This window comes from Arachis hypogaea, chromosome 14 (assembly GCF_003086295.3).
Source record: "Arachis hypogaea cultivar Tifrunner chromosome 14, arahy.Tifrunner.gnm2.J5K5, whole genome shotgun sequence".
In the NCBI taxonomy this organism is placed as follows: Eukaryota; Viridiplantae; Streptophyta; class Magnoliopsida; order Fabales; family Fabaceae; genus Arachis; species Arachis hypogaea.
Window position 1 is genome coordinate 94,744,486 of NC_092049.1, and position 7,706 is coordinate 94,752,191.

The 7,706-nt window shown below is 38.8% G+C and overlaps 1 non-coding gene across 1 annotated transcript; it reads left to right on the top strand.

The window, feature by feature from the left end:
* Window positions 1-2,004: 2,004 nt before the first annotated feature.
* On the top strand, window positions 2,005-2,112 carry LOC112746552 (small nucleolar RNA R71). The gene has a single exon (XR_003174431.1). It is a non-coding gene; the product is annotated as a small nucleolar RNA R71 (small nucleolar RNA).
* Window positions 2,113-7,706: the final 5,594 nt, after the last annotated feature.

The window sequence follows — 7,706 nt, forward strand, 5'->3', positions numbered from 1 at the left end:
TTTACTTTTATTTATTTATTCCAACATTTGAATTGATTATTATAATTTGATTTACGAATTATTCCATGTTACAGACAGTTATTTGAATTAATGATAATTGAGGTATTTTCAGTTTATGATTGTTCTCTTTGATTTAAGTCACCATTGCTTCCTATCTAAGGATATTTTTATTATTCCAGCAATTTTACTTTTTCCCCTTTTGGTTCTGGTTAAGAATTTAGTAACTCAACAGTTATTAAACTCAACATAATTAATAATCGTTATCTTGCTAATTGAGTTGGACTTAAGCAATCCCAACCTTTTCTTAGGAAATAAATAGGATTCAAAGGTCAATTTAATTAGTCCCCTGACTTTCCTTTGCCCTAGTAAAGGTTGACCAAGTGGAGTTTAGATTCAACTTTCATTATAGTTGAGAGAGATAACTACGTTGGACCTCCAACTTCTCTTACCTTGCCAAAAGTTTGCTTTACAGTATTTATTTATTTTTAATTGCCATTTACTTTCCCTGTCATTCAATTTACTTGCTTCTCATCTTCTAAACCCCGATTACAACCTCTATAGCCAATAATAAGAACGTACTTCCTCGCAGTTCCTTGAGAAGATGACCCGAGGTTTGAATACTCGGTTAACAATTTCTAAAGGGGTTTGTTACTTGTGACACCCAAAATGTTTGTACGAAGGGATTTTTGTTGGTTTAGAGACTATATCTACAACGCAACTCTTTCTATGAATCTCTTTACTGGTAAAAATCTCAACGTCATGCACCTCAAAGATTCCCAGTTTCTCCATTACAGAGAGTGGCATGAGGTTTAACCCTGACCCAAGGTTACATAGAGCTTTCTCAAAGGTCATGGTGCCTATGGTACAAGGTATTAAGAACTTTCCAGGATCCTGTTTCTTCTAAGGCATTCTCAGTTGATCCAGATCACTTAGTTCATTGATGAGCAAGGGAGGTTCATCTTCCCAAGTATCATTACCAAATAATTTGGCATTCAGCTTCATGATTGCACCAAGGTACTTGGCAACTTGCTCTTTAGTAACATATTCATTCTCTTCAGAAGAAGAATACTCATCAGAGCTCATGAATGGCATAAGGAGGTTCAATAGAATCTCTATGGTCTCTAGATGAGTCTCAGATTCCTTTGGTTCCTCAGAGGGAAAATCCTTGTTGATCACTGGACATCTTAGGAGGTCTTCCTCACTGGGATTCACGTCCTCTCCCTCCCTTGTAGGTTCGACCATGATGATTAAATCAATGGCTTTGCACTCTCTCTTTGGATTTTCTTCTGTATTGCTTGGGAGAGTACTAGGAGGAGTTTCAGTGACCCTTTTACTCAGCTGGCCCACTTGTGCCTCCAAATTTCTAATGGAGGACCTTGTTTCATTCATGAAACTCACAGTGGCCTTAGATAGATCAGAGACTATATTTGCTAAGCTAGATGGATTCTGCTCAGAATTCTCTGTCTGTTGCTGAGTGGATGATGGAAAAGGTTTGCTATTGCTAAACCTTTTTCTTCCATCATTATTAAAGCCTTGTTGAGGCTTTTGTTGATCCTTCCATGAGAAATTTGGATGATTTCTCCATGAGAGATTATAGGTGTTTCCATAGGGTTCACCCATGTAATTCACCTCTGTTATTGCAAGGTTCTCAGGATCATAAGTTTCTTCTTCAGAAGATGCCTCTTTAGTACTGTTGGATGATTCTTTCAATCCATTCAGACTCTGAGAGATCATATTGACTTGCTGAGTCAATATTTTATTCTGAGCCAATATGGCATTCAGAGTATCAATTTCAAGAACTCCCTTCCTCATAGGCGTCCCATTACTCACAGGATTCCTTTCAGAAGTGTACATGAACTGATTATTTGCAACCATGTCAATGAGTTCTTGGGCTTCTGTAGGCGTTTTCTTTATGTGAATAGATCCACCTGCAGAATGGTCCAATGACATTTTAGATAATTCAGACAGACCATCATAAATTATATCCAGGATGGTCCATTTTGAAAGCATGTCAGAAGGACACTTTTTGGTCAGTTCCTTGTATCTCTCCCAAGCTTCATAGAGGGATTCACCTTCCTTTTGTCTGAAGGTTTGAACATCCACTCTAAGTTTACTAAGCTTTTGAGGAGGAAAAAACTTGGCTAAGAAAGCCATGACCAGCTTATCCCAAGAGTTCAGGCTGTCTTTAGGTTGAGAGTCCAACCATATTCTAGCTCTGTCTCTTACAGCAAATGGGAAAAGCATAAGCCTGTAGACCTCGGGGTCAACCTCATTGGTCTTAACAGTATCACAGATCTGCAAGAATTCAGTTAAGAACTGAAAAGAATCTTCTGATGGAAGTCCATGAAACTTGCAATTCTGTTGCATCAGAGAAACTAATTGAGGCTTTAGCTCAAAATTGTTTGCTCCAATGGCAGGGATTGAGATGCTTCTTCCATGTAAGTTGGAATTTGGTGCAGTAAAGTCACCAAGCATCTTCCTTGCACCTCCACCATTGTTATTGGTTTCGGCCATCTCTACTTCTTTTTCGAAAATTTCAGTAAAGTTCTCTTCAGAGTGTTGTGTTTTAGCTTCTCTTAGTTTCCTCTTCAGAGTCCTTTCAGGTTCCATATCAGCTTCAACAAGAATGTTCTTATCCTTGCTCCTACTCATGTGAAAAAGAAGAGAACAGAAAATATGAAATCCTCTATGTCACAGTATAGAGATTCCTTTATGTGAGTAGAAGAAGAGGAGAATAGAAGAAGGAGAAGAGAAAAATTTGAATTAATTAAAATAAAATAAAAATATTTTTGTTTTTATTTTAAATATTAATTAAAATTCGAAAATTAAAAAGAAAAATTAAATTAAATTAAAATTTAAAATAATTAGTTAATTAAAAAGAATTTTGAAAAAGGGGAAAGGAGTTTTCGAAAATAAGAGAGAGAAAAGTAGTTATGTGGTTTTGAAAAAGATATGATTGAAATAGTAAACTTTTAAAATCAAACAAAAAGTTAAGTGGTTAATTGAAAAAGATTTGAAAATCAAATTTGAAAGGATAGAAAGTTAGAAAAGATATTGAAAATTGATTTTTTAAAAAAAAAAGATATGATTGAAATGATTGAAATTATTTTGAAAAAGATTTGATTGAGAAGATATGATTGCAATTTATTTTAAAAAAAAGATATGATTGAAGAATAAATTAAAAAGATTTGATTTTGAAAAAGATTTGAAAAAGATAGAATTTTTAAATTGAAAATTTGATTTGACTCATAAGAAACAATTAAATTTTAAAAAGTTTTGAAAAAGTCAACTCAAATTTTCGAAAATTTATGAGTGAAAAAGGGAAAGATATTTTTTTATTTTTGAATTTTTAATGATGAAAGAGAAAAAAGAAAAAGATATCCTTTTGATGTTTTTCTCTCTTTTTTTTTTTAAATAGCAAGAATGAAACAAAACATGAAGAATTAAGATCAAAACCAAAAATGCATGCAAAAACACTATGAATGTCAAGATGAACACTAAGAACAGTTTGAATGTCAAGATGAACACCAAGAACTTATTTTTTGAAAAACTTTCAAGAAAAGAAAATATGCAAGACACCAAACTTAAAAATTTTTATTCTTTAGACATTAATAATTCAAGAATGCATATGAAAAACAAGAAGAAACACCAAACAAGAAATTTTAAAGATCAAACAAGAAAACTTACCAAGAACAACTTGAAGATAATGAAGAACACCATGCATGAGTTTTCGAAAAATGCAAGAAAGAGATAAACATGCAATTGACACCAAACTTAAAAATTGACATAAGACTCAAACAAGAAACATAAAATTATTTTTGATTTTATGATTTTAAAGATTTTTTTTTTTTGGATTTTTTTCGAAAATTAATTGGAAAAAGCAAAATAAGGATTTCAAAATTTTTTTAATAGGAATTCCAGGAATCTTGCAGTGTTAGTCTAAAGCTCCAGTCCAGGAATTAGATATGGCTTACTAGCCAGCCAAGCTTTCAGTGAAAGCTCCGGTCCAAAATACTAGACATGGCCAATAGCCAGCTAAGCTTCAGCATACATAATTCAAGCATGTGAGGAGTAAGCCTCAATCCAAAAGAATTTAGACATGGCTTTACAGCTAGCCAGGCTTCAACGTGCTTCATGAAATACTAGAATTCATTCTTAAAAATTCTGAATAAAAATATATTTTTGAAAATATTTATTTTTTTATATTTTTTCGAAAATAAGAATAATAAAAACAAAAAGGTTAAAATTAAAATAAAGTTACCTAATCTGAGCAACAAGATGAACTGTCAGTTGTCCAAACTCGAACAATCCCCGGCAACGACGCCAAAAACTTGGTGTGCGAAATCGTGATCATTCCTTCCTTGGTAACTTCTTATACCCTGGGTCAAGCTGTCCGGCCCGGGATGTTTAACGACATGGCGACCGACCTCTTCAGGTCCGACTAGCCGACCTCTTCTCAAAGAGATCGGCCAAACCGACAGGAGAGCCCAATAGAGGACCCAAATCGAGGAACACGACTCAAATCCAAAGGCAATCCAAGCCTATAGAGATAAAGGCGGTTCCCTTGAAGATAAGCTGACTTCACCCAAAATAAGATAAAGATAAGATAAAATAACTAACTTATCTTATCAGAAAGGTCAGCCCCATCTACTATAAATACACTGGAGCACCCAGGTAAAACTCATACTCTGATTCTACATAAAACCTGTTTAATACCCATGCTAACTTAAGCATCGGAGTCTCTTGCAGGTACCCCCAACCTCTGGTGACCAAGGATCAGGAGTGTAGCCAGTCCAACAAGTCGGACACAACAGCTCCGGCTGCCACCAGCCAGCTGGACACGTCATCTCCGACCAGTACTGAAGATCTCATCCGAGATCGACCTACAGTTTCAGGTAACCCTCGGAACATTGGCGCCGTTGCCGGGGAACCTGGAAGTCATCCCAACACCATGGCGGACGGTCACGACAACGACCACGATTCAGATCTAGAAAACAGAACGCCGCACAAGAACGCAGACACTATGCTAAAGGATACTCCGGAATCCAAAGGGGACAAAAACTCATCAAATCCCGGGGTAATAAAAGCACTTCAAGATCGCTTAAAGCAACTTGAAAAAGAAACCCAACAACAACGAGAGGTTGGGAAGGATCTTCAAAGAGAGGTATGGCGACGTCGAGAACTGGAAGACAAACTACTGCAATTAGAAGCCGATCTCAAAGCAAAAACTCCTCGGGCCACTCCTGAGGAAAATTCACGCAAAGAACAAGATCCATTCACCAGGAAAATCATGAAAACCAAAATTCCAAAAGACTTCAAACTCCCGGATATGATTTTGTATGATGGTACCACAGATCCCAACCATCATCTCAGCAATTTCAGAAGCTGAATGTACCTCACCGACGCCTCAGATGTCGTTCGCTGCAAAGCTTTTCCAACAACTCTCACGAAGACAGCAATCAGATGGTTCGACAACTTACCTCCAAAGTCCATCTCAAACTTTGACGACCTGGCCAAAAAATTCCTAGCCAGATTCTCCATCCAGAAAGATAAGGCCAAACACGCCCCCAGTTTACTGGGGATCAAGCAAGGCGATCGGGAGAGCCTCCGCAACTACATGGAAAGATTCAACAAAACATGCATGGACATACAAAGCTTGCCAACAGAGGCCGCCATCATAGGACTCATCAACGGCCTACGAGAAGGACCTTTTAGCCAATCTATATCAAAGAAGTACCCTACCTCCTTAGACGAAGTGTAGGAGCGAGCAGAAAAATACATCAACATGGAAGAAAACGCTCAGTTGGGAGAAACCTCCAAATCCGGGGTCCCTAACCGAGATAAAGATAAGGAGTCCAAAAGGAAAAAAGATCGACAAGGGGAGAAAATAAAAAAATACCACAATTACACCCCTCTCAGGGTATCCTTAGTCGACGTATACAAAGAAGTCTGCCATACGGAGAGAATACCCCCAGCTCGGCCACTCAAAGGCAAAAGAGGAGGAGGAAACCAGAATGAGTATTGTGAATATCATCGAGTGCGAGGGCACTCCACCAACGAGTGCTTCGATTTAAAAAACATCATAGAAAAATTGGTGAGGGAAGGAAAACTAGATCAGTTTCTGGCCACCCGAGATGATGATCAAAGAAATGGACGAAGGGACGAAGATATCGGATGAACCGCGCGATCACCTCATACACCAGAAAGACACGTCCACATGATACACGGCGAATTTGCAGGGGGAGGAATCTCCAAATCATCTCGCAAAAGATATCTCAAAGAAGTATATCATGTTGAGGGAAAGGAGGAAGCACCCGACATCCCTGCAATCACATTCACTAAAGAGGACGCATCCGGTATCATCTCGGGACACGACGACCCATGGTCATCACCATCATATTGGCAAATGCCAATCTGCACCGCACATTAATAGACCAAGGGAGCTCTGCCGATATCTTATTCAAAGCTGTCTTCGACAAGCTTGGCCTAGAAGACAAAGAGCTTAAGGCATATCCGAACAATCTGTTCGGACTCGGAGATACCCCGGTACAACCACTGGGATACATATCACTACATACAACCTTCGGAAAGGGAAACCAATCCAGGACACTCAAAATAGACTACATTGTGGTCGACGTGAGTTCAGCCTACAACGCTCTAATAGGTCGGACAACACTAAATCAACTCGGCGCAATAGTCTCGACTCCACATCTATGCATGAAATTCCCAACTACAGAGGGGATAGCCACAATAAAAGCAGATCAAAAGATGGCACGTCGCTGTTATAACGAAAGTCTAAACCTCAGAGCAGAGGAGAAGAGTTTCATGCAATTGAGCTTGGCAGAGTTCAGAGACGAGAAGAACTCCGTCCGCAGCCAGAAGGTGAGATAGAGAAGGTTCAGATCGGAGACACCTCAGACAAAACAACTAATATCGACACGATCCTGAAAGGAGACTCAAAAGAATTACTGGTACAATTCTTACGAGACAATGTCGATCTCTTCGCATGGAAAGCCGCAGACATGCCAGGCATAGACCCCAAACTAATGTGCCACAAGTTGGCAGTCTATCCAGGATCTTGGCCGGTACAGTAGAGACGAAGAAAACTTGGGGCAGAGCGATCCCAAGCTGTGGAAGAACAGGTACAAGCATTACTGGAGGCAGGATTCATAAGAAAAGTCAAGTACCCATTATGGCTAGCCAACGTCGTCTTGGTGAGAAAATCAAATGGAAAGTGACGAATGTGCACCGATTACACCGATCTCAACAAAGCCTGCCCAAAAGATCCTTACCCACTCCCAAGTATCGACTCTCTGGTAGACGCTTCCTCCGGATATAGATACCTTTCGTTTATGGACGCATACTCGGGATACAACCAAATCCCCATGTATCCACCAGATCAAGAAAAGACTTCATTTTTAACGCCGAAAGTGAATTACTGCTACATTGTGATGCCTTTTGGTCTCAAGAATGCGGGAGCCACTTATCAAAGGCTAATGAATAAAGTCTTCTCAAATCACATCGGAAAAATCATGGAAGTCTATGTAGACGACATGTTAATAAAGACACAAAGCGAAGAGACATTTTTGTCCGACCTGGCTCAAGTGTTCGACACTATAAGGAAGCATGACATGCGACTCAATCCTGCGAAATGCACTTTTGCAGTAGAAGCAGGCAAATTCTTAGGTTTCATGCTCACACAAAGA